Here is a 24,410-nt window from a genome sequence, read left to right on the forward strand (position 1 = left end):
ATATGTAATGTTTTCTGTGTTCTTGTGTCTGTGAACAGTGTGAAGATTTAGCACAGCAGCGATTAAACAGCTTTGTGTTCATCGTCAGTGTCGTTGTTAAAACATTGATCACAACAGCGTTCCCATAAACACGCGGCGCAAAGAGAAGGGGGCTTCTGACAGATTTGATAACATGTAAAGAAAGAAAAGAAACAGACTCCAAAGTACATACACAAAGACACGCAGTTATATTTTACAACACAAAAATAAAAGTACAGTGGCAACAAAGCACATTTAAGAACAATAAAAGTAAATTATTATATACAGCAGTAAGATGTTGTTGTTGTACATAGGGGTTGAATGCTGCTACTTTATTGTAATTTAACAGTGAAAAGTACAAGTGTACTCACACTCTGGCTTTGAATAGAAAATTCCTAAATTTTGTCTTAGGAGTCGACTCTGTTGCTGCAGTCGAAGATCAAGCACTTCTGCGCTCTTATTTGTCACAAACAGCCGCAAACGGCATACAGTCGATTTCTGTGGCTTTGTTACTGCAGAAGAAACCACAACGGCAGCGTGGTAGTATTTTGGGAAATGTATTTTGTATTAAAACAGGTCTACAGTTTCATAACAGTCAAAACAGAATAGATTCAAAGAACGGTGCTTGTAAGACTGTCTGTATTTCTCAAACATGTTTTTCGCTCATTGCTCTTTCAGCCCGTCGAAACCAAAAATACAGCTGGATCGAAAGTGCTTTTTTTCTGCAGTGGATGCAATCGGTTATGGTTTTGTAACATTAAATCAATAAATATTGATGCAATGCATTTTCAGCTTTCAACGTTGTATTTTGTGCATCTAAAAGAAGAATTTGCTTATTTGCACTAGTTGATTTTTACCATACACTTACAGCACTGTGGTAACTATGCACGTCTCAGAAGAGAAGGTGTATGACAACATTTGCTGTTTCAAATAAGTACAGATAATGGGGATAAATGGCTGCTTGTGGAGTCAGATATTCATACCCTCTTCTACAGTTTTCTTTGTTTCCCCACCAAAGCCTACATCCTTTTTCGTTGTTGACTTACTTAAAAAAATATAGTAAATAATAAATGCACAAATAATCCTATGTCGAGGTCACAGTCTGTGTGGGCAAAGCATCTACCGATGGGAGCCAAACATCAGAGCTAGCTACTTCTAATAATCACAGTCATCATCATAATGAGAATTGGCTTGTTGGCACACTGTGTTTGCAGCGTAAACAGTAAATTAAAACAATTTGGACGTAGTGGAAAGCCTCACGGGTGCCAGTAAATTTCCTGCAGAAGAATTTCAGTGTTGTTCTGGTGTTTTGGCGGCTCAGTGTGAATGTAGAGAAGTGTCTGTAAATGGCCTTTAAAGTCTGAAAGATGCTGACCTGTTCAGAGTGATGTATTAGAATGAATACCAGAAGCCAAGAAGACCAGAAGCCTGTGCTGGGATGTGTGGGAAGTCATTTCTGCTGCTCTCCCTGTAGTTTGCACAGATATATATCATACTGGCAGTTGCTGCTGTCACTGGAGTCTTTGAGCTTATTTCTGCATTGCAACCTTAATGAAATCAAGTTAATCATTTCTTACTGGTCAAGCTTAAGAAGCACATGCATTCTTTTATGTCTGCTACCTCTTAGATTACGTTACATTACCTGGTTCTGCCATGATGGTCAGGCTTCTAGATAACAAAGATTGGATGTGTGGCTGTATCCAATCAGTCTGCCACTCAAACTTCCACCTGGGAACCAAAGATCCCTGTTAGCCTATTAAGCAGCTGCTTGAGTCAGCCCCAGCTGCTGATGGCAGATGAATGACAGAGTATTTATCAGGCTTGAAAGCCTTGTCTCATAGCTGGAACAACAGCTACAGCATAATGCCAGCAGCTTCGACTTTTAAATGTTGTCAGGAGCAACCCGTGACCTCTAGCCCCTCACTCCAAAGATGTTTAGTTTTAGCGTCTTCACTCTGTCACCTTCTGTGCACACACGGCAAACACATCATCATCCAGGCGTTGTAACTCCTCTACCTTGAGTTCGTCGCTGACAGCAGCTTGCGTAACTGTTAGACGATCACGGGGGTCTTTGCCATCCATCGCGGGGTTCAAAACAAGACAAATAGGGGTGAGCGCCATGTCACCTACTTAATGTTTGTACATTGACAATGTGGCTGCCAAGGCTTTGTGTTGTGATATGTGGGCTGGTGTGAGGTTGTCAAAGAAACACTAGTGCTCTGTCGAATCTAAATAGCTCCAGTATTGTTCTGTGTGGGGAGATGTGCCTCAGCTTTGTGATGAGAAGAGCCATTAATGGGTTAAGTTCATTATAATTTTACAGGCATTTTTGTGTCTGTGGAATATAGTGGGCTCCTTGTTGTTAATACAGCTGCCTTCACTTGCTTTGTGTGCTAAAGCAGGGTGTGACGATAAGAGTAGGAGTGTAGAGAATAGGAGTTTTATGAAAAGTAGCATTGTTGAGAGTCCAGAGACAGAATTGTTGTCAATGATACCCTTTGTATTTAGGAACTACAATGAATAAAATACAGTAAGAAAAAGAATTCCAGTGGCTGGAGAAAATACAGACCAACCAGAACCCTGCTATTAGGGTGCAGACCCATCTCAATCTTGATACAGATACCAATTCTCTAATTGTTATACATGTTGTATAAATACATATGTACAGGTGGTTAAGGTTGTAGAGAAAGTGAAAATGCCTTTGTTTTTTTTGCCATGGTGACGCTGCACCACTGTCTGCTCAGCTGTGTTCATACTCTGCTACATGTGACGAGTGTTTAACATGGTGGAACCGCTGTGCTTGACAACTACAGAAGCATCTTTTTTTTTATGCTCTGATAAAGATCTTTCATGTCAGTGCTTATCATACATCCGAAAGCACGACAAATAAGGAAAGCATTCTTATTTAAATGCAGTTGGTCTCCACTTAAAGATCAACTTCCTGTGCACCTCTGCATGTCTTCCATCGTTACTTTTGCATGTCCTGTTCCTGTCCATGGAAGTCTCTTTCTTACCACATGTACATCTGCACAGCGTGGACCTCAAACTTGTCCAGAAAGTAAATATCAACATCTGTGGTAAACATCAAAGTTTAATATTGAAGATTATCTTAGCAGATCAGAACATGGACCCAAGAGTCATTGGTAGGCCTTGTTGGGGGATGAATAGAAGCACTAGAGGTGCTTCAGAAGGCACAAAATAACCTTAAAGGGGTGCTCTCAGACACATTTTTATGGGTTGAGTCCCAGAACGTTTTGGACTTTGATTTGGCTTCTGACCACATTCTACTGCACTTTAGCCCTAGCCTGTACTGCTCTAACTTTAGTAGTATTTAAACGATTTTGTCAACCCCTGTACAATAGCTCAAACAATAGTGGACGTTTATTCTCAAAGCATTTCATGTGACCTTAAATCTCTCAAGAATGAGCTTAAGTTGCTGAACCCTGACCTCTGGCGTGCTAAATCAGTTGGTGTACCATGGATATTTTGAGTATTTACACATTCCTGTGAGTTGATGACATTAGTTTCTTATCAGCAGTAAGCAGGCTATTCTATTGTATTTTCTGGTTTGCCCAGTTTGTGTCACCAAATCCCTATAATTTCTTTCCAGTAAACAAGTCTTCAGGTTTCCAGTACAGCTTCTGGGTTTCTCTCACTGTCCTACAGTCTGATTCAATATAAAATTGAATGACACAAGGTGTACATTCAGTGGGATTCGTCTATTTTTACTGTCAGATTAAGCAAAAATTGCCTCGACAATTTTTATGAAACCCAGTAGAGCGATGGAGCCTGGGGGGAAAAAGATACTTATGAATTTCTTTACACATTGGTCTCTGTGGAGGACTGTGTACCTTTCATTTCCCCCCCCCCCCCCCCCCCCTTTTTTCCAGTTATAAATATTGAATATATTTTCGACCAATATATAATCAACAGTGATTAGAACAATTGCAGAATGAGAGATCAAAACAAATCCCTAATGATTTTTTTTCTGTATGCAGCACCAAAGAGTGCCAAAAAAAGAAAATATATTTTTGCTAGTGTATCACAAACCCAGGGGCTTGCCTGGCTTAAGTTGATTAAAAATAGATTACATGCAGCTTGAAAAAAATGTACATAACTTTTAAAAAGAAAAAAGAACAAGGCAGTTCTACCTGCTCAACTGAGATCCATCAACTTGTGTGCAGTAATTGTGGTTTCAATGATACTTGAATGTCAAACTTGTTACTGATACCCAGGAAAATACTTCATACCATTTTCAGTATTACAGGGAAGAAGAGAAAATTAAAGTCAAGTACATACTGTAAATGTTTCGCAGCAATGTGGCAATCAGAAAGCATATAAGTAAATGACATTCTGTGACTACAAGCAAAGTAACTGTTGCGGTGAGATTGATAAATATCCTGGAAGCAAATACATTAGAGGATTACCCGGCAACCGGAGCCTGGAATGTCCACGAGTGACCAGCCTTGAGCTTCAGAGTGATGTGCAACTATCAAATTGCTTCCAGTGTGTTCCCAGCTTAACTGCTGATCGCTTGCAGACATTCCAGGCTCCCGCTGCCTACGATGGGACATCATGATATTGATGCTGTTCCAGTAATCCAATGGTAATTTTTTGTATCTTTATCGATCTACAGGTTATAGTGGGATAAATCATTGTGATCATCGTCGTCACTTGAACTAGGGGGCACTTGATGGTAAAAAAGGTGAATTGTGCAAGAAAGTTTAAATTCCAGTAAATAAAGTAGGCTAAACTAAACATTGTTGAACTTGTGGTCACGGTATGTTACTAAGTACAAGTAGAATAAAAATGTATCTGTTTGAGCTCTAATTGAGTACACAGGAAGGCTGGCGCTGGAAACTATTACCCCACAAAAGCATTTCAAGGTAGTAGTTTGAACTTGTACAGATTTCTGTTGCAATAACTGCATAAAAAATGTTAACGTACAGTATAAGTTTTCAAAAGAAGCAATTTTGTAGACATAATGCTTGACTGAGTATGTTGAATGCACTGCCTTCAAGCAGCAACTGTTGATTGAAGGACTCGTAGCTAAGTGAAGTGGCCCTTTCTCTGCTTACTGTCAGTGTGGAGCCCTGTAATGCTACGTGGCACAGCGTGCAGGCTATTTTTAAGACTCCTTTAAGCGAAACTATTGTATTTTACTGAGACCAACATGGGTAAGCCACGCACACTTTGTGAACATAAATTTGAGAAAGGAAAGCACCTGCAGATCAAAAAGATTTTTTCTCAGTTCATGCAAATGTTAGTTTACTGACCACAATCCCTGCAGCTGCATGGGTTTGTCCTTTGCAATGAAAAGTCTCAGCTCTGGCTCTACTGGGGCATGCTTCTACCACTCTGTATTCTTTTTAAAACTTAGAGTAATGTAAGTAGAATGCAAGCTAATCTAACTCTGTATTTAAAGAATCTGTGCTTGTGTGATAAAGCGAAATATTGTGAGTTAACCAATAAATGACCTTCTTTACAGAACGCTGGAGCTCATTTTAATAAAAAGTGGCTTGTTTTCAAGGTAGGGGAGTGGTCTACTGCTTTAGCCTCCAGTCTCCAAAATATGTCCTTGTTCAGGCATGAGGGCTCATTGTGTTAGCAGTCAGGACACACAGTCCCCCCTTGAGTGTGTCTAAAAATACTCCACATCACCTCTGCCCCAAACTACACATGGATAAAGAGAAGCTGCATGTGCCTGGATGAGTGAACATGCAAATACACAGTGCGCAGACTGCACTAAATGCATTTCTCTTTGCGGCGAACACTTTACATCGCAACACTCTCAACAATCTGTACATGTAGCACTGCATGCTGACCTCTGGCATCAACAAGGCAGACCCAGAGGTCTGCCACTCACTGGATATTTTCTCTGTTATCCCATCTGGCACTAACTCCACTTTCAAAGTCAGTCAAATTACCTTTCTTCCCCATTCTGATGCTTGGTTTGAACTTCCTTAGATTATCTTGACCATGTCTATTTGCACTGAGTCTGTGTCATGTGATCGACAAGACTATTGCTTTTTCTGTTCCTGAGCAGCCGAAACCGTACTAACAAAGTGGATGAGCAGATATGCTAATTCTGATATCACACCAATATTGGGCACTATGATCAGTTATTAGATGTCTGTAGAATATGCGATAGCCTAACTAGTTGATTCATGTTGTTTGGACAAGCAAAATCGTTGCTTTTCCCATTTACGTCTCACAGGCACATGTTTCTAATTTTAAGCGATGTGATTTCTGATTGGCAAGATTTAAAGGAAGCATGGCTTACGCAGTTCCTTGATGGCTCTTTATCCAGGGCTGAAAGGACACAGGGAACCAGCCTTCCCTCAAGGTTAGGGTCAGCTACTTTCACAGTGGGCGACAGGAAGCCAGAGAGACTGCCGTCTCTAAACGTCTAATGAGCCTCTAATTGATATCCAGCTGAAAACCCCACAGAGTGTTAATGCCAGTTCCAAGGAAACTATATTATGTCTTGTCTTCATTAAGCAAACAAGACACAGAAGGCCTTGAAGCATACATTTTTAACGTGGAGTCACAGAGGTAGTTGGCTAGTGACACGGTCAGTGTTTCCTGTGAGTCACATTATATATACACTGTGCTTTTTCATGTTTATTTTCAGGCTGGAGAGCCATTAAAAGCTGAGAAAATTAGCAGTAACTCTGCTCATTCATGTTCTTGCTTTGGACTGTCAGTCTTTATGCTTCCTCCATGTGTATGTCTGGTGTCTAGATATAAAAAGAGAGGCGGAAACATATTTCACAGGGGGCTCTACTTTAGCTGCAATATTAGCAACTGAGTAATATTTCTTCATCACCCACCCTTTTATGAGATGTAACTGGAGTAATGAGATGAATTCTAAGAAAGGGGCTAATCCTGGGCAATGCTTTAAGCCAGCTGCCTAACCACATCCCATTCGCCATGCTGTGGAGGCTTCAGCTCTTCTGCCAGGACGGCTTACAGACTGTGTTTGCTTAAACGTTTCATTCATCTTGATTAACATCTTGATTATAAGATGAAGCTCAAAATAGCTGTTGCAGACTTTTCAAGCTTTGCTGAGTGTAGACCAGCAGATGGCATGTGTTTGTTTAGGAGGTTCGTAGCATTTTAAACTTGATGTCTCATAATTCAGCGTGATTCGATAAAGGCATGAAACATTGTCATTCGAGCATGTACCTCCAACTCAAAGCGCAGCACACCTGCCGAGCTGCTGTTCAGATGTTCTATTTTTGTTTCCTGTGATAAAACGTTAAGCACATAGGCAGCTGATTTCTTAAGTAGGTGCTGGAGGTGTTTGTGTTGTTTTACAGCTTATACTTGTATATCTAGTTTTGGCTCTTCTGACAAAGCAGTCCAAAACCTTTGTGCTTGGATGGCATAAAGTGCTTTTAAGCCTCTCTCTGATGGCTCCCCACAAGGCAGCATTAGCAACATGTTTTAATGAGCTGAAATCTCGGCACAAGAGGCACCATTTCTCATTTTGGGCCTGGGAATAAAGGTCATCTGTGCTTAAAGGATGCTGAAGAAGGTGAGTGTTGGAAAGAGTGCTGCACCAGTTTAGGATTAAAGGCCAGACTGTCACTTTAGAAATTGCATTTTGGTCTTGGAAAAGTAATGGGGGGGAAAAAGCAACTGTGCAGCACTTACACATCCATTTCAGGGGAAATGCCTTGTTGTCTTCTGATGAGAGTAGATTTATGTTAGAAGTTGTAGATAAAAGACTAATGGGCCTGACTTGCAGTAGGCAGCAGCATTGTCTCTGATGCTTTTTATTTTTGCAGTATGGTGGGTGAGAGCAGGTGATGAAGTACTTTTGGATACAAAGCCTATGTGGTCATGTTGGATTTTTGTACCTATAAATCACCTGCACGTTGCACCTACAAGAGCTCTTTGGCAACACCGAGAGCTGGTTTGGAACTCTGCACTAATTGAGTCAACAGCGTTGCCGACTTTTATGCACCTCAGTGGCTTTATGTGGCTGAATCAGTGGTTCCTAAATGTTTCCACTGTGCGCTTGCACCTGATCGTGAAATATCTAGGAGGGAAGAAATTTCACAGACCGATTTGTTACAACTGTACCACATTAGAATTCACCAACGTCTTTTAAACACTGACCAGTGGTAGCAAAAGTTGAAAAGTGTTGGTTAAATTTATGCAGATGGTGGACGGGTGTAACTGCTATGTGGACAGGTGTCCTGTGTTCATTACGTTCATTATGCACAGCAGCATGTAAGCTGAGGAGGCTGCATGCTGCGCGGTAACAGTGTTTGCTAATGACATGACCAAGGTTTGCAAAGATGCCATTCTAGAAGCAGAAGACACTCAGCAGCCATCTTGGTAACCTCTTCAGGCAGTTATTTCATGTAAACAGGACCAAGGCTATCTAAATGAATGGGGAGAATTCCCTAAGTTTAATTCCAAGAAAAGACTTTAGTTACTTTGGCCCAAAATGAGGTTTAAAACACCTCTTGCCCATTGCAGGTAAACTTCTGCTATACTTATGCAAGGTTTGAAACATTGCAGCTTTACTTACACTTAGATTTAATTACACTTACTTACATCATATAATGAGTAAATTTGCTCATATGTTTCGTGGTTCAGCTCTTGACTGGCTCTTTGTGAACAACAAGTGATAAAGTGGGACCTTTACTGAATGCTACTACAGTTTTCCAGCTGCCAGCGACCTTTCGCTTGACAAGTGAAAGGTCGCTCGGTCGATTCCAGCCAGAGACACAAATCCCTGTGGGGTTTATGTCAGGATGGGCGTCTTGCATCAAACTCTGCCAAATCAAACAGGTGGAGCTACCTGCTGCGGTGACCCCTAGTGGCAAGGGAGCAGCCAAAAATAGCTTCCTATGCTTTGATACCGTGCATCTCACCTATAATGGATTGAAAAAATTCTTTTGTTATTTTTAAAAAGTTTGTTTGTTTCTATTTCTAAAACTAATTTGAATTTCATTGCCTCTTATGTGACCTGAGTCGGGGGCATAAAATTAATAACTGTACCAAGTTTACTCTAAATTAGTCTACAGCGTGTAATTAAAGAGCCCACCATATTAGTTTGCATTGCTTATTCTCTCCATCACCTGTCTTAATTGGTTTTTACTCATTTTAATTGGTGATTTATTTAAATATTTGTAAGTGATGTTAGGTTATCATGTGTTTTTTGTCCTAGATATCTCAGAAATGGAAAATGCGATCGGGGCCAAACGACCCTACTCTCTGAGCGTGTAGCTGCAGGCAAGTTTGTTTGAGTACCCGTTTCTCAAATTGGACAGAACAGTGGCTTCTTCATGATGTTAGCTTGAAAAGGCAAAAATGAAGTGCTAGCCTTTACACAGAGGCATTTGTATTACATGAAAGCTGAAACACTCATGGCCTTTGAGGAGGAGATGAGAGGGAAAGCTTAAATGCCTTATTTATCAGTGAAATGGGGACTTAGTGTGTTGGTCACATAATTCGTTTTGATCTTATTTCTTGGCCTGTTCGGCTAATAACACAGAAGCCCAGCAGACAAAAGAGAATTTACTTTTTATTCTGCCAGATGATTAGGATTTCTGTGGATGTTTTTTCATTTTGTGCACCAGGCTTAGCCGCAACAAGCCGTATCTTTCTAAACCAGACAAGCAGCACAGGGACGTGTTTCGCCCTTCTTTCTCTTCTAATCATCATCTGCTGGGGGGCAGCTGCCCAAACAATGTGACCCTTCTGGATTGGAGTGACAAGGGGAGTGGCTTTCTATGGCTTCTGCTAGCTCTCTCTAACCCCGAACCATTAGCTGTATTTCTGCAGACTGTTTCACTTGCATACGCACTAAACTCGCATAACCAGATCTCCTTGGAAATGTTATGTCAGATAAATTCACAGTAAGAAAAATTGCAGTTAAAAAATAGTGTTTGATAGAGGAGATGACATTTTATTTAAAGATCACGATGTGGGCTTTCATGTTTGCTTTCAGTTAAAAAAGTCAAATGTTACCCCAAGCATAGCATCACAGACGTTATTTAGATTTCCCCTCTAAGCCTGCAAATCCCAGAACAAAAATATTTCTAAGCGTCTAACTCAGAATGATGGAGTTATTCTTACTGCCTCTCATGATTCCTGCTGTAATTTATTTAGACTTTTGGTTTGCTCAGCTTAATTAATGTGTTGGCAAGTTGGTGTAAAACAGATTAAGTCTTATAAAGTGTCCCCTACAGAGAGCAATGTGCAAACTATAATTAGAAAATGGGGGGAAAAAAGTATTCAAACTCTGCGTGACACCCTTGAGAAAACTTGATTACTGTGTTGCCGTATTCTTTTCTGTCTTTTGTGCAGAAATGACCTTCTGTTTCTTTTTCTTAGTTGATGTGGGAAATTTATCTACATTGAGTCTGGAGGATGGCAGCGGGAGACGTGAGAGTTGAAATGGGGACTTCAGAAAGCTTGAATGAAAATATTAAAACACACTGGAAGCTTTTAGGGAAATATTTGTTTCACAAAAACTGGTGCAAGTAATGTCCTCTCTCCAAAAGTGTGTGCTAGTTAAGTTGCTATTGAACATGATTCCATGTAGCTTTTTTGGTACAGTGCACATCCCTGCTATGTTGCATTTGCTGCATGTGACAACCCCACCCCCAACTTTCTGTCTTCTCACTGCTGCTGTCTTAATATAAAAAGTACCCAAAAATCTCTATGGGCCAGTGCAACTTTAAATTGGCTCTGTTATGCCTTTCCTTATTTTCTGTCATATATATATATATATATATATATATATATATATATATATATATATACATACATACATACATACACTGATGTAATGGTGGGTGCTCAGATTAATCATAATCAGTGTTTCTAATGAGGTCAGGATATGCACAACCAAGCCCTGTAAGCCAATAGCATAGGCTTCAGGCTGCTCTAAATGTTTGGTTTCTGTCAGGTTTTTTATACTCTTGGCTTCATATGGCATCGATTTCAACTCTGGGCATCTCTGGCACACAGCTCTACCAGGACACAGAAATCCTTGCCACTTGCTAGACCAGTAAAACAGAAGAAAGTTGGTTTAGGCCTCAGTTACACAGGCCGAGGGGAAAACGTGTATTTTCCAGCCAGCTTTAAGAGTTTCCTAGAGGTTGGTGTAAGTGAAATTGGTGAAAAAATACAGGGGAGTTCCAAAAACCTCCTTTCTTTGGTCACCCATGGTGCATGGATGACACTAGTGTTCGCAAACACTCATTAACCAATCACCAAACAGTAGAGAAACTTTAAAAAAATGTGCGACACAAAGCAGGAAATGGAGAAAGTTCACCTTCAAAGTAAAGGTGTAGCAGTAAGGCATAACTTAAACAGTTTCACTACCTCATAGGGTGTAGTTGGTGTTTACAGACAAGTGTAGTTCCATGCAAACTATAGGTCACTGTGTCAATCTCCTTAGCAACCAAAGTAATTGTGAGGTTTACGTGCACGGCAACATATATCTCTTTGTAACCAGTTTCATTTACGAACGGCAAACAACCTCTTGTAACCACTCACCAGCTGCTCAGGGAATACAGCTTTTCCCATAGCAACTGGTGCTCACAGAGGGGTCATTAAACCAGTCTTTAGGCCTGCGTTGCTGGTAGATGATATCACAGTAGCATTCAGCAACTGATCGCAACTGGTTGGGGAGTACTCATTTTTCCCTAGCGACAGACGGTTGTTAGGCGGTTGCCAGGCGGTCAGTTTTTTGTTGTTTTTGTTGTTTTGTTTGTTTTTTAATGGCCACTAGGGGGAAATACCTGAGGTTGCAAAAACACCTCTGGATGCTCATTTTAGGTCATATTAAGGGAAGAAAAAGTTAACATTTGCAAAAGTTGGTTACACTGAGTGTTTAAAATTATTATCCAGGGCATTATGAATGTTTTGTCCTCAGTTTCTCTCTCATGTCTACCCCATGCTTGACACTCCCCAACGTGGTCCACCTTTTTCATGCTGTCTCGGGTTAAAGGGTTGGGGAGGGGGGGGGTTCAGACAGTGGATGAGGTGAGAGGCTGCACCAAGTCCCCGTTAGAGATGCATAAGTATTATTTTAAACTGTGAATCATGCAGGGATACTTTTGTAGAGTGTAAAATAAAAATATGAAGTTGGAATGAGCTCAGTGGGTCCCCTGTAGCTAATAAATGCTGCCGAAGATTACCGTACTTATGAGCATTAAGGGGGACGCAGTATGTGATGTAATGTAATGTTACCACTGGGTGGCCTGTGTGTATTAAAGATGTTAATTTAAATGCTCGACACTGGGAGCAGCCAAACAATAGCCGTTCACATTTACATCTCTCCGGTTCCCACTCATTTTCGTGTTAATCACATGGCTGCTAACATCACCCACACAGATATTTCGGTCCCTCTCTCCCCCGTCCTTAACTCAACATCTAATGACATAATCAGACTTTCGGTCAGACTACTTAGAGCCTCTACATCACAACTTTCAAAGCAGTACTTTATGTCAGATTCCACCCTCTGTGGAATATGACAACTGTCTGCTGTCCCAGTCCGCCCTAACAATCAGGCCTTGTAGCCCCGAAAGCTGTTTGTGTTCTCTGTTGGAAAAAGATCCACAGCAGAGTGAACAGTGACAGGTCAGGCTGTTCACTCTGTGGACTTGCCACTCCACTGAGTCGGATGTCAAATAGTGTCTGCTGTTTCTCTTGTGTGTCAATACAAGGCCCTTTCAGTTCATTGCTCACCTTAAAGTGTTTTATTTCACTGTTATTGCCTTTGTAGAGAGCTGCTGGGTGTCCCCTCTGGAGAGGGTTTGGGACTGTGGTTCAGCCCAGCGAAATGTAGCGCCTCGCTGCCCTCAAAGCCGGATTTGTTGTCTGCTCATGGTGAGTCTTCTTAAGTTTCATGGCACAGGAACCGGTGTGTAGCTGGGACCTTTTTACACCTACAGATGCACCACAGAAAAGTCCTGGGGTATAGGAACACTCACAGAACAGTAGATATGTTGTTAAGCTTGCAATGTGTAAGTAGGCCACAAAATGAGAACAAAAACTGTCCTGTAATTATAAAGCCGAAAGCTTTTGTTAGTATACAGAGCATGTTTCTTAAAAAAATGACTGTGGCCTCAAAAAACAGGAACTTGTTTTCCCCATTTGTTTACTTTATTACTCTGTTGTGGTATTGCCATGGGGGAGGTCTTTATCAGGAGGAAAAGCTGTAAAACTACTAAATAAATAAATTAATTAATTAAAAGTGCAAAATTTATGCCCTCCTTCACATTTTCCAAAACTGTCCTGTGGGCCAGATTGTAGACCTTTGTTTGACACCCTTGGTTAGAAGGCTAAACTGGGAGTTAGCAGCTTGCTTGTTTAAGTGGCACTACATTTCAAGCTGCTATATACGGAATGCTAATTCTAGCAAATTGTTTCTTTCAAATTTGTGTTATTTAAAGATTTAGTAGTTGAACATGTAACACTTGTTTTTCAGGAGACGGGAGTTGGGAATGTGAGTTAACTCTGAAAACTCTGTCAACAGGAAATAAATGCATGAAACATAGAGCCTGCTTCTTTTTCACTGTGAATTTCCATAGTCCATACGGTAGAGGTGCTGTCTTCTCTTAAAGAAGCTGTCTATCAAAAATAGTCTTATTTTTCAGAAGTGTCCCGGGTACTGATCGATGCTCCGGCTTGAGGTCATATGTAATTACTTTGAGACCAGCCAGCCATGAAATTGTTGTTTGGGTCTGAAATGGATCCAAAGTCAGAGCAAGACCTTCTGGTGTTGTCACAGTCAGAAAAACTATAACCCACACAGCAGCATGAGGATGTGGTGCGATAATTTCGAGGGCCGGTAAGGAGGTACGAAAATGCGTAATTTGTCAGCGACCTCTGCAGTCTTATTACCAGGACGAAGTGTTGTCTCATCCACGTGCGTTTTGTCCATAGTCCGTTTCGATGTTCAAGTGTGCGCCTGAAGACGAACGACTTCTGTCAGCTGTTAAAGTGGGTTCAGGAGCTCCCAGGCTGCAGAGAGGTATGCAGAGCGACAGTCACTGGCTCACATGTATGCAGCTGTGGCCTGCAAGATGTGAGCAGGCAAATGGAGTGGAAGAGTAGTCCCATTAAACCCTGGCTCTCCTCTGAGAAAGAGGCTAACAGCTCTGAACGCTGGCCTCTCGCTCCCTTGCAGAAAGTGCTGACACAAATTTTTGTCTGACTAAAATGCCTTCTGACCGCATGACACTGGCTCTTTTCTTCTTCCTCAGAGATTCCTCGGCTGTAAAGCTGGGACTGTACAAAAGGGACACAGTCTGCGAGTGCTGTTTAGGAGCTGGCGTAAATTATAATCATAAACTGCTGCAAAGGTCTGAATTACTCACATTTTAGCGTGTGAAGGAATTTCTTTGTTTGAGCGGTTGATTTGATTTATATGCATAAATCTTTTAGATTTCCCCTCTTCTGGACACCCATCTTGGTAAACAAGTCAAAAATGCACAAATCTCGGGGCTTGGACCAGAGGAAGGCTGCTTTGTCCCCCTTTGGCCATCAGCGTGGACCTGTCAGTTTGTGATTGACGTTGCGTGGCGGCTCCCGCGTTGGTCACTGGTGCGAAGATGCAGAAATATGACAACATCTCCGGGCGCATAAAATGCTGGCTTCTAGTGCTTCAATTGTGCATGTCATCCAAAGTGATGTGGTGTTAACCCTCTGGAAACTGTAGGCGTTGGTGGTTTGCACTATATTCTAGTAGCTTCAGTAGTTTTCTATAAGCCTCAGCTCATTTTTACAGTAAAGGAACTGCATTTATAGACTTGCTCACTATAGTATTAGTCATATTTTGACCAGTCACATGCTTTAGGCAATAAATGTCTGCTCAGTGCTCGAGGGGACAATGATGAGAATGATCTGTGTTGTCAAGCTGGTGAAGGGAATCTGCTTGGTCTCCAGTGGGTTGTGTGGGTGGTTAGCTACAGCCCACAGCTACTGAAAGAGAGCTGTGTCAAATCTGACACACTGAAAGCCACAAACGCCAACGCTAGGAGCCAGTTGTGAAGCAAACCAATTTAGTTGCAAGATAAATTCTGTGTACGTTTAGGGAGAGCTGCCCTCGCTGGCTTGATTTTGTTTTTTTGCTTTTTGTTTTTTTCCCTCCAGTTTGTAAGTCCAGAACGGTTTCGCTTTGGGTCGTATTTGTACTTGTAGTCAAAAATCCATTCAAGATTATGAGCAGATAATACCAGGGATTATTTTCCAAGTAGCTTGAATGTTCAGGGGATATGTTTCCTCCAGCTTGAACATTGCTTTGACTTGAGTATAACACAGAAACCACAGACCTCGGTTGCCAAATAGTCAAAGAATGAAAGAATAAAATGCCTTTCTGGCTGCTGTGAATGGGCTGGTGCATGTCTGTCTTTTTGTTAATGAAAAACAGTCAGAAATTCCTTAACACAAACCCTACCTTACTTCTCATTAAATTCTTGACTTTCCTGATGAGTTTATGATGTTGATCATTTTTTTCAAGTCTTATACATTAATTTGTAAATTATCAACCTGTTTAGACACCCATCAGTGCAGCTAACATTCTGCATAGTGCCATATATTTTCCTTAGGTTTTCAGTCAGATCCACCACTTCCATGTGACTTCCTGGATGAGTGACGTTTCTGGCACTGAAAACGCTACGTCCAGATGAACAGAATCAACTTTTTGGGATTTTCTTACCTGGATGATTGAGCATGCATCAAGACTTCTTGAATGTGATTCCTTGCATCATGCCATGATCAAATTGCATATCTTGAAGCATTAAAACAGAAGTCTAAAAACCAATAAGTGCTGTGACGGTGGATCTATCAGCCCGCACAGCCCATACGATGGTGGCTTAGTTCTCAGCACTGCTCCCTGGGTTCAAACTGGGGCAGTTCACTGTGTGGAGTTCGTGTGTCCTCTCTGTTTTTGCATGTGTATCCTCTGGGGAGCTCCTGTTCCCTGGGGTGCTACACGGTGGCTGTACACTGCTCCTAATACTTTGGATGGATTTAATGTTTAGGTTTCCCTATGAAAATAGATAAAGGATAACTCGCCCTCTATCTTACCTCTGTGCTTGGGACAGCTCTAGCTTAGTCATGCTTGCCAGCTAATGCCGTTGATAGTTAAGCGGGAAGCTGGTGAGGGATTACATAATTGTCTCTGCATAGGTTATTTCAGCTGAAAAGCAGAGGAACAATCCTGGCTGAAAAACACACTTGTAAGAAATCTCATCCTCTCTTTCATTTACCTTGTGGACAGGTTAAGAAAAATAACAGTATAGTTTTTTTGTTAGACTCTATTGTCTGCACTGCTGGTCTGGCGGGGGGTGTGGGTGGGGTGGGGTGGGGGGGTGTCTGCTGATTTGGATGCTGTTAGCTATAATGTACTGTAATTGCCATGCAGCTCATTGAGCATTTTAGGCCAATGGCTTTGAAGCTGGACACATTGATTAACTCTGGATTCGGTGGTTTGAGGTGAGAGGGAGCTGCATTGGCTTTGAGCAATGATTCATTCGGGGGGTGGGGGCATATTGGAAGTTGTACATGAAAGGGCTTTTTATTCTCATGTCCTGTGAGGATTTCTGTTTTGGGGTTTTCAGTAGAGTATACATATATTTTTGCAAGACCAAGCATACATATATTGACATTTTTGTCATCCACAGTCCAAATAACAGAAGCTATGATGGACAGATGATGGTGCTATCATGGTAACGGGTAGATGAATTATCGTTGGTTATATTTCTCATTAGAAAAAATATTTTTTGTTATGAAAGAACGTGCAGTACTGAGTCTTACTTTGAAATTATTATCTTCCATGGTAGCAGTGGCAAAGAGAAAATCCAGGTTAGAGTTGCTAAAAGCCTTCATTTTAACAGCTGACGTAGTCCGCTTAAAGCCGTGTCATTAAGTATCATAATGCTGCCCGGCTTCCAGTGGTCTCAACAGTGACCACAGTGAACTAGCCAGGCTCCAACACAGGAAATGAAGGACGGAGAATTCAATTTGTGCTAATGTACGGTTTGAGAAATAACATGGCGTGAACAGCATGAAAGCAAATGTGCATTGTAGTCTAGACTGAGCTGTACCACAGTTTCCTTAACATTTTTTTCCTCATTTCAGTTCATGCATAATAATTATGAGGAGGGGGGGAGGGGGGGGGGGGGGGGGTCATAAACTCCTACCCTGTAAATCATAATCTTTTCAGTCAGTGGCCCAAGTCCACCTCAATTTGCCCTGTGTAGTTTATTGTATTGTGTTTGGACGTAGTGCAACGAGACCACGGGAGCATCTGGACTTTTTCTTGTAAATGATGCTGGTGAAGTGTGTAGTCGGACCAAAGTTTTAAGAATATGCAGACTATGTAGACATTTCATGCGAAACCTCATCATCATTGCCAAGTCAATCATGGTTTATCTTCATCACAGTATTTAGCGGATGTAATGAGTGCATGGGATTGCCAATATGCCTTAGACGCAGAGGTAAACAGAGACATCCAGTTATCATCTGGGCTGTTGGGGGAACTCTTTTAAAGTGAGTTTCCTTTGGGACCATTCATGCACAGGTTTGCTCAAATCCGCTCCTCCCCTCTCATCTATGCCAGCCATCTTTGACAGCTGGGCTCAGCTAACAGCTGCTGCCCCTCCCCCAGAATCTAACTGTTAAACAACAAAAAGAGTTGGCGGCAACTGTGCTTTGTAGGAGAGCAAATTATCTTGTAGATGCACAGAGTGTGTGTGGTCCCTCTTGGACGGGGTTGCAAGGTGTAGATTGACCTTTTTTAAATGTATTACACTTTCATTCTCAGTGTCTTTCAGTGGGGAGTTTGGTAGGATTTGATAAGTAAAGCAAAGCATTTTTGGAAAGAAAAAGATTCCCTGGTGTAGGAGAGAAAAACATCCGGTCGTAAGAGATTTCCAAACTTCTGTGATCTTCACATAGCCAACGCTTATCTTCTCGGTGAAACACGGGACTTCTTATGTTATCCACCAACACAACTTCCATATATGTGGCAGTTACTTTGTGGAACAAGTGTCCGTTGTTGAGGCTATTCTCTTTCTGGCAGTCTTCCTTTGTAAAGTTCAGAAACTAAACTTCCTTGTGAGGCTGTAAAACAGCTTGTGATTTATTTTGATGAACGGAGCTAAGATTACGCTTTCACATTCTCCAGGTTTTTATGCAAAGATGTAAAGATTCCTGCAACACTAAGCAAAATCACTACCGCTGTAGTAAAATGATGCAAATGGGGAGTATTATTTACTCAAGCATAATAAAGTTTTTTTGTTCATAAAAAGGTCATAGACTATTTAATTTTGTTTTATTTATACAGTGGCAATTCTCAATAATTTCCTTTACTGTACAAGGACTAATTATGTTCAGATTATATTTGTAGTGATGCTTATTTCAGCCAGGAACAAACCCTGTTTTTATTCTGATCTTGAGGAGATAAATGTGATGGATATCATTGTGATTTATGCAAAGGAACATTTTTCTACGTCTTCACCAGTTTGTGATCTGAAATTAATTTAAGGGTTGGGATTGGTTTAGGTAAACATGCAGGCAGTTTTATTTCCTCGGTAGCAGCTCCACTGGCTACTACATAAGCTTGACTGCTAAGTGTGCTCTTTTGTATCACCTTTTAACCTTAGGTTATACAAGGTGCTTCAACAGCCCACACAGCAATGCAAGGTGCTTGTCTTCTTCTGAGGCACTTGACTTTGGTCCAGCAGGGTCATTAGTGGCCCTAGTTCCCTTTAGTTGACTACACTGGAAGGGTTAGGGGGTCAGCAATGCTCCTCGAGGACCTTCCAGCCTTCCTCCCCTCACATATGATGACAGCCATAGGGGATGGAGAGCACACGAGAAAAAACGCACGGGACAATAAATGACTGCAAATGCATTAGAGATTCTCACACTGGAATAGCAACAGGGAACAGAAATGATGTATTAAATGTGTTATTTTATTCCCCCCCCCCGACCACAGAATCCCACCTGGCTGTTGCGATGGCTTTTTTTTTTTTTAATAAATTTTTGGGGCATTTTTTAAAAGCCTTTGTTGGACAGCTGGAAGCAGACAGGAGAATGAGGAGAGCGCGCAGGAAATGGTCTGTAGCAGAATCAAACTCAGGCCCCTGCAGCCTATTGGCATATGGATTACCTGCTCAACCAAGTGAGCTATAGTGGTGCCCCACGATTGCACTTTTTAAACACATGGTACTCAAAGAGGGGCCAGGGAACCTAAAGGTGTCTGCAACCCAATGGCAAGGGATGCTTTAAAAAAATAGTTATAAAAATTGTGCTCTAATATTTAAAACAGTACATGATTACAGATGGAGACCATTTATGCTTAGTCAATAGAAACTGTGATGCACAACAAATTATATTAAGTATGTTTAATTGATTTAAGGATTATGAGGGAGTCCCTGAAAAATGTCCATAAGGTCCCCAAAAACCTAGAACTGGACCCAGTATGGACAGTTTGTGTAAGGCTGGTGCAGTGTGTCTCCAGATGAACCTTTTTCTTTTGCTGAGGTTGGCAAGGCCTACATCAGTGTGCTAATGTGGAATGCTAAGGCGTGGTGAAAGATTTGTGACTTTGAGCAGAGAGGACGGATTGGAGGCGATGCTACATGGTTCCATCTACATGAGATTTCTGCACCCTCAGCTTGTAGGGAATCACATGTCCACATTCAGAGACATTCATACGTTATTGACCGCTGATGGCTGTTCAGCAGACCTCATCCAGGGATAATGCTGTATTCGCATTAATAATACAGTGCCTCATTTTCAATTAAACAGAGTGAAAAATGCTTTTTCTTGTGCGTGAAAGCTCATTAATTTCCACAGCACATCCTCATCAACCCAACAGTCTTAATGACTAAAGACAAATAATTGTGACGCCACAAGAAAACAATCAGTCATTTAATGAAATCACTTGCTGTATAAGTGTCTTTCAATTAAAGCTCCTTAATGCATTGCTGCTGAAGTGAAAATGACATGCGTGACTGCCAACGTGTATGAAAGTGTTCATAAATAAAATATGTCCAATTTTCTTTGAAGCCTGGATCGTTTTTCTGTGCGAGTGTGGGAGTAAACCAAAGCTCCGTCTTCCCGAGCCACCAGACGTGATTGACACACTGTGATCTAACAGACATTTATTGGTAGTCATCAGATTGCCATCAGGGGTCAGGGGCTAGCCAACGTGCTAATTGGGTCTTGGTTTGCCGTGTCTGCACTTTCAATCAAACGTCAGTCCAACCCGTGACAGAGATCTGGTCGTGGGATGAACTGGAAGAGCAAGTAATTTAAGATGTTTTCTCTCCCTCCCACACTTCCTTCTGTCCTTTTGTACTCTCTGCTCAAAGCTAGATTTATAGTTACAAATGGCAACCTTGAAGGCACCATTACCCTTGTGAAGCCCACTAATGCCTTTTTTTTGTGGTGGTATATAGATGGCTCAGGACTTAACAATCTGGAGGATAAAAAGGATTAAGTTAACTTAAATTTTAAGTTGGTGATAAAGCTACATATTTTGTTGCTGATTACATAAAAAGGAGACCATGTCCCTGCAATCTGACACTGGCTGTTTAATCACAGTCGTTTGCAGGTTGACTGCAAACGCATCTCCTGTAGAAACTGTCTGTGGATGACATGAAAGGTGATTAGAGAGAGGTGCTGCTAATTCGCAGTGGACAAAAAGTTCTTCACAGAGTGAACATGAACGTGGTGGTGGCATACATGATGATACAAAAGTGGAACAATGCATAATTCATCAGGAAAAGTATTCCTCTCCGAGCTCAGTCTCTGCTTCAGTGGAGCCCCGTTTATATCCACGCCAGTGTAATTTGCAGACTTATTTCCCCAGACGTGAACAAAACAGAGGCTGTTGTCAACAATCACTTTTGACAATTGGATCTGTTTTTCTGCCTTATTTATGAGTGGATAAGCTCAGTAAATGGGAGAAAGTAATTTTACCAGCACCAAATGTCAACGTGAGTACCCCTTTGACACACCTAAACGACTCTCTCTGACTCTCTTCTTCTGTTGTGTTAAATGGCCTTTCCTTATTGATCGGTTCTGTTCTTGTCCTGTGGTTTTGAAACCATACCCTTGTCCTGAAGCTCTGATAACATTCTCCCTATACCCCTGGGACATGTTGAATACCACACATGGACTGTCTGTGGGTTTTCCTGACGTCACAGGCACTATCTGTGGATGCCAAAAATAAAGATGGACACTTAATTTTACCTTCGTTGTCAGGTTTCTCTTCACCTTCAGCTAACTGACAATCAGGGATGACAAATTTTGGTCTCTGTCATCTTATACAGCACTCAGTGGAGGTTTTTGTGTCATGGTGTAAATGAATCAGCACTGCACATTAGGGCTGCCACAAACGATTATTTTGATAGTCGACTAGTCACCGATTATTTATGCGATTAGTCGACTAATCAGATCATCATCCACTGGACATAAAACTACAGCTTATTGCACCAGCAGCATCTGCTCTTATATAACTATCATTAGCTTACAGCTTTAAGCTTTTAAGGTGCTAACTAAAAATAAAGACAAGATGATAGTTTATTCAATTTTAATGAAATTTGCAGATTGTTTCGGTAAAGTTTAATAAACTCCTTGCTATCTAAAATATAACAGGACACCGGAGTATATTCTCCAGCATCTCACACTTCTGATAATCAGCTGTCTGCTTGAAGTTTATTCAGCTGTGTAAAAACTATAACTTTAATCTCAGCCAAACCGATTTACTCAGGAACAAATAAAATACTAAAAAAAAGCCAAACAATAACATTTTTAATTTATCTAAGTGACTCATATATATTTAACCTGAGTCGCGAAAGACGGCGGTGGGTTTGAAAACAATTTACTGGGAGTCCGGTGTTCTCACGGCGCTAGTGACCTAGCCCCCGGCTAGCTATCGAGCTAGTGGGTAACAGACGTCTCCGAAAACGTCGGAGCGCTTTTGAAAATATGTGGTGTCCTGATAAACTGAGCAGATATTTGAGGTTTACACAGCTACATTCTCGCCTGAAAATATGTTAAACGTTTATTTTGTGACCCAGAAAGAATAATAAGAGTAATATTAAAACTAACTAGCTACCGCCATTGTTGGAAACTAAGCTGGGCCGCGCTATGAATTCTGGGACACAGCTGCTTCTTCTTCTTCGGGGTTTAACGGCAGCTGGCATCCTTGTACATGCTGTGCTGCCATCTTCTGTTTCAGTCCGTTATTACACTCTTAAATCCTGCTATTATTCCTGCGTCTTTTGCGATCTTACAAAGCTTCAAACGACACGTCGACTATTAAATCAGTCGTCGACGATTTTGATAGTCGACGTAATCGTGACTAGTCGACAAATCGTGGCAGCCCTACTGCACATATTGGAGTGTTTCATACCCCATAGTTAATATCCGGTGCCTCATGTAGCATGGCAGATGTAGTGGGGTAATATTCAGTACTTCTTTCTTGTGTTTTTTAAAGTAGGGATGAAATTAATTTGGAACTTTTGTCTTAATGTTTGCCTTTGTTGAAGTTCTGAATTTTTACTTAGTTTTACTTTCATTTCATGGTTGACTGTAATTGGCTAATTGCATCAAGTGGAGCACAGTCATTGATTGTATATAAAAGATGGATGTGAGTGTGGGGTCTTGACATGAACGTGCCTTAACACTAGAACTGATGACATTTCTCTGTGTCCTCTAAGTCTTCCACAGCAGATAGATAGATAGATAGATATGTATATATAAAGATTAGGGGTGCAACGATACACAAAATTCACGGTTCGGTTCGATACTTTGGTGTCACGGTTCGATATTTTTTCGATACAAAAAATGTTCATGCTTTTTTAATTTGTCATTTATTAAAATTATAAATATATATTTTAACTCAAAAGTACAGTTTTTAAATTTAATGTTGCTGAAACAACAAAGGGATAAAATAATAAATCTATCTGATCGAGAAATCACTCATCTTTGGAAAAGAGAGTTTATTACAGAGAAATGGCTCTTTCCAAAATAAAAGCTATACTATACGCTTCTTCTGGGGTATACTCTCAGCAGCATATTAAACATATCAGGTCCCCATAAGGAGAATCATGTGCTAACGGCTGTCTAAATGACTCGGGTAAAGTTTGTAGCATGCGTGCTTGTTGTTTTTGTCTGCTTCCACTTGTCTTTGCACTAGGATGATGTCGGCGTAAATGTGCAGTCATATTCATTGTGTTCCCACTAGTGCTGTCAGCGTTAATCTGAAACGACGTTAACGCCACAACACGGCAAATCTCCGTTAACGAGTTACCGCGGATCGCCCCGTGCGTGGGGCTGGACAGCGTCAACACGTTAACGAGCAAACTGCGCTAACGCAGTAATTCCCACCCATGTAATTGAGCATTGCGTGGCACATTCAACATACTGTTTTACTTTTGTCCATGACGCACTTACCTTCAGGGTCATACTTCACATGAAGACCAAAATAGTTCCAAAGGCGAGGTCTGAATGAGGGTGGGGGAGGTTCAATTTGCCATGTTGCAACGAGCTTAACTTCTGTCTTGCTAGCTTGTGCTGCGCTCAGTGGATCTGCTCTCGACAGTGCAGCCTAGGCGGAGTAGTCGAACGCAGATCCACTGAGCTCTCAACACAGACAGCATCGTCAGAAGAAAAGTTGATAAAATAAATTAAAAATTTTGTATTGTTCATACATATGCGTACCGAACCGAAAGCACTGTATCGAACGGTTCAATACCGATATGAATATCATTGCACCCCTAATAAAGATGTGTGTGTATATATATATATAGAGATAGAGATAGATATATATATAGAGAGAGAGATATAGAGAGATATATGAGACTGCTTAAAATATACGGTCGAAGCTTTAATGTGTTGTCTGCAGTGCATTTCAGCCCCAGTCATCTCTGTGTGTGTCCAAGGGTTCACTTTGAAGTGAACAGAGAAGAAACACAGCAGCTTTATTGGATAAGACCAAAGTTTTTTTTCAGATGAAGACCTTTGTAACTCTGTGGATTCATAAAGGAAGCCAGTAAGCCCCCTCGTGCCTTTACTCCACTTAGGAACCATGCTAAGCCTATCAACCAGTAAGCCGCACTTCATACACAACAGCCTAAGGCAAGGAAGTCCAACACTATCTGGCTCTGGTACGCAGTGATACAAAGTTACTACAAGGCCTCCGGCTAAGTGACATGTTGTCAAGCTTTTTAGGAAAATGAATTTAATTTGGATGCACACATCAACTTGAAATAGGAGTCGTACTCGGTTGTTTAGCGCTTCCCTTGAAGTGGCCAAATCAACACATTTGGGTATCATTTGAAGCCTGCTCATGTCAGGCAGAAGGAGCTGACAGCGCAGAGGGAAGCAGGGTTACT

At 41.2% G+C, this 24,410-nt stretch overlaps 1 protein-coding gene across 5 annotated transcripts in view; it reads left to right on the plus strand.

The window, feature by feature from the left end:
- tanc2b (tetratricopeptide repeat, ankyrin repeat and coiled-coil containing 2b) overlaps window positions 1-24,410 on the plus strand; it is a 184,689-nt gene that overhangs the window by 5,386 nt on the left and 154,893 nt on the right. For 4 of the 5 annotated variants that reach the window (XM_082544448.1, XM_082544450.1, XM_082544451.1 and 1 more), the window contains exon 2: window positions 12,776-12,879. The exons of the other annotated variant lie outside the window; for it this stretch is intronic. The gene's annotated coding sequence lies outside the window, so the exon portion shown is untranslated. The remainder of the gene's footprint in view (window positions 1-12,775; window positions 12,880-24,410) is intronic. 5 annotated transcript variants of the gene reach the window in all.

This window comes from Aulonocara stuartgranti (genome assembly GCF_965226115.1).
Source record: "Aulonocara stuartgranti genome assembly, chromosome: 8".
NCBI classification, from domain to species: Eukaryota; Metazoa; Chordata; class Actinopteri; order Cichliformes; family Cichlidae; genus Aulonocara; species Aulonocara stuartgranti.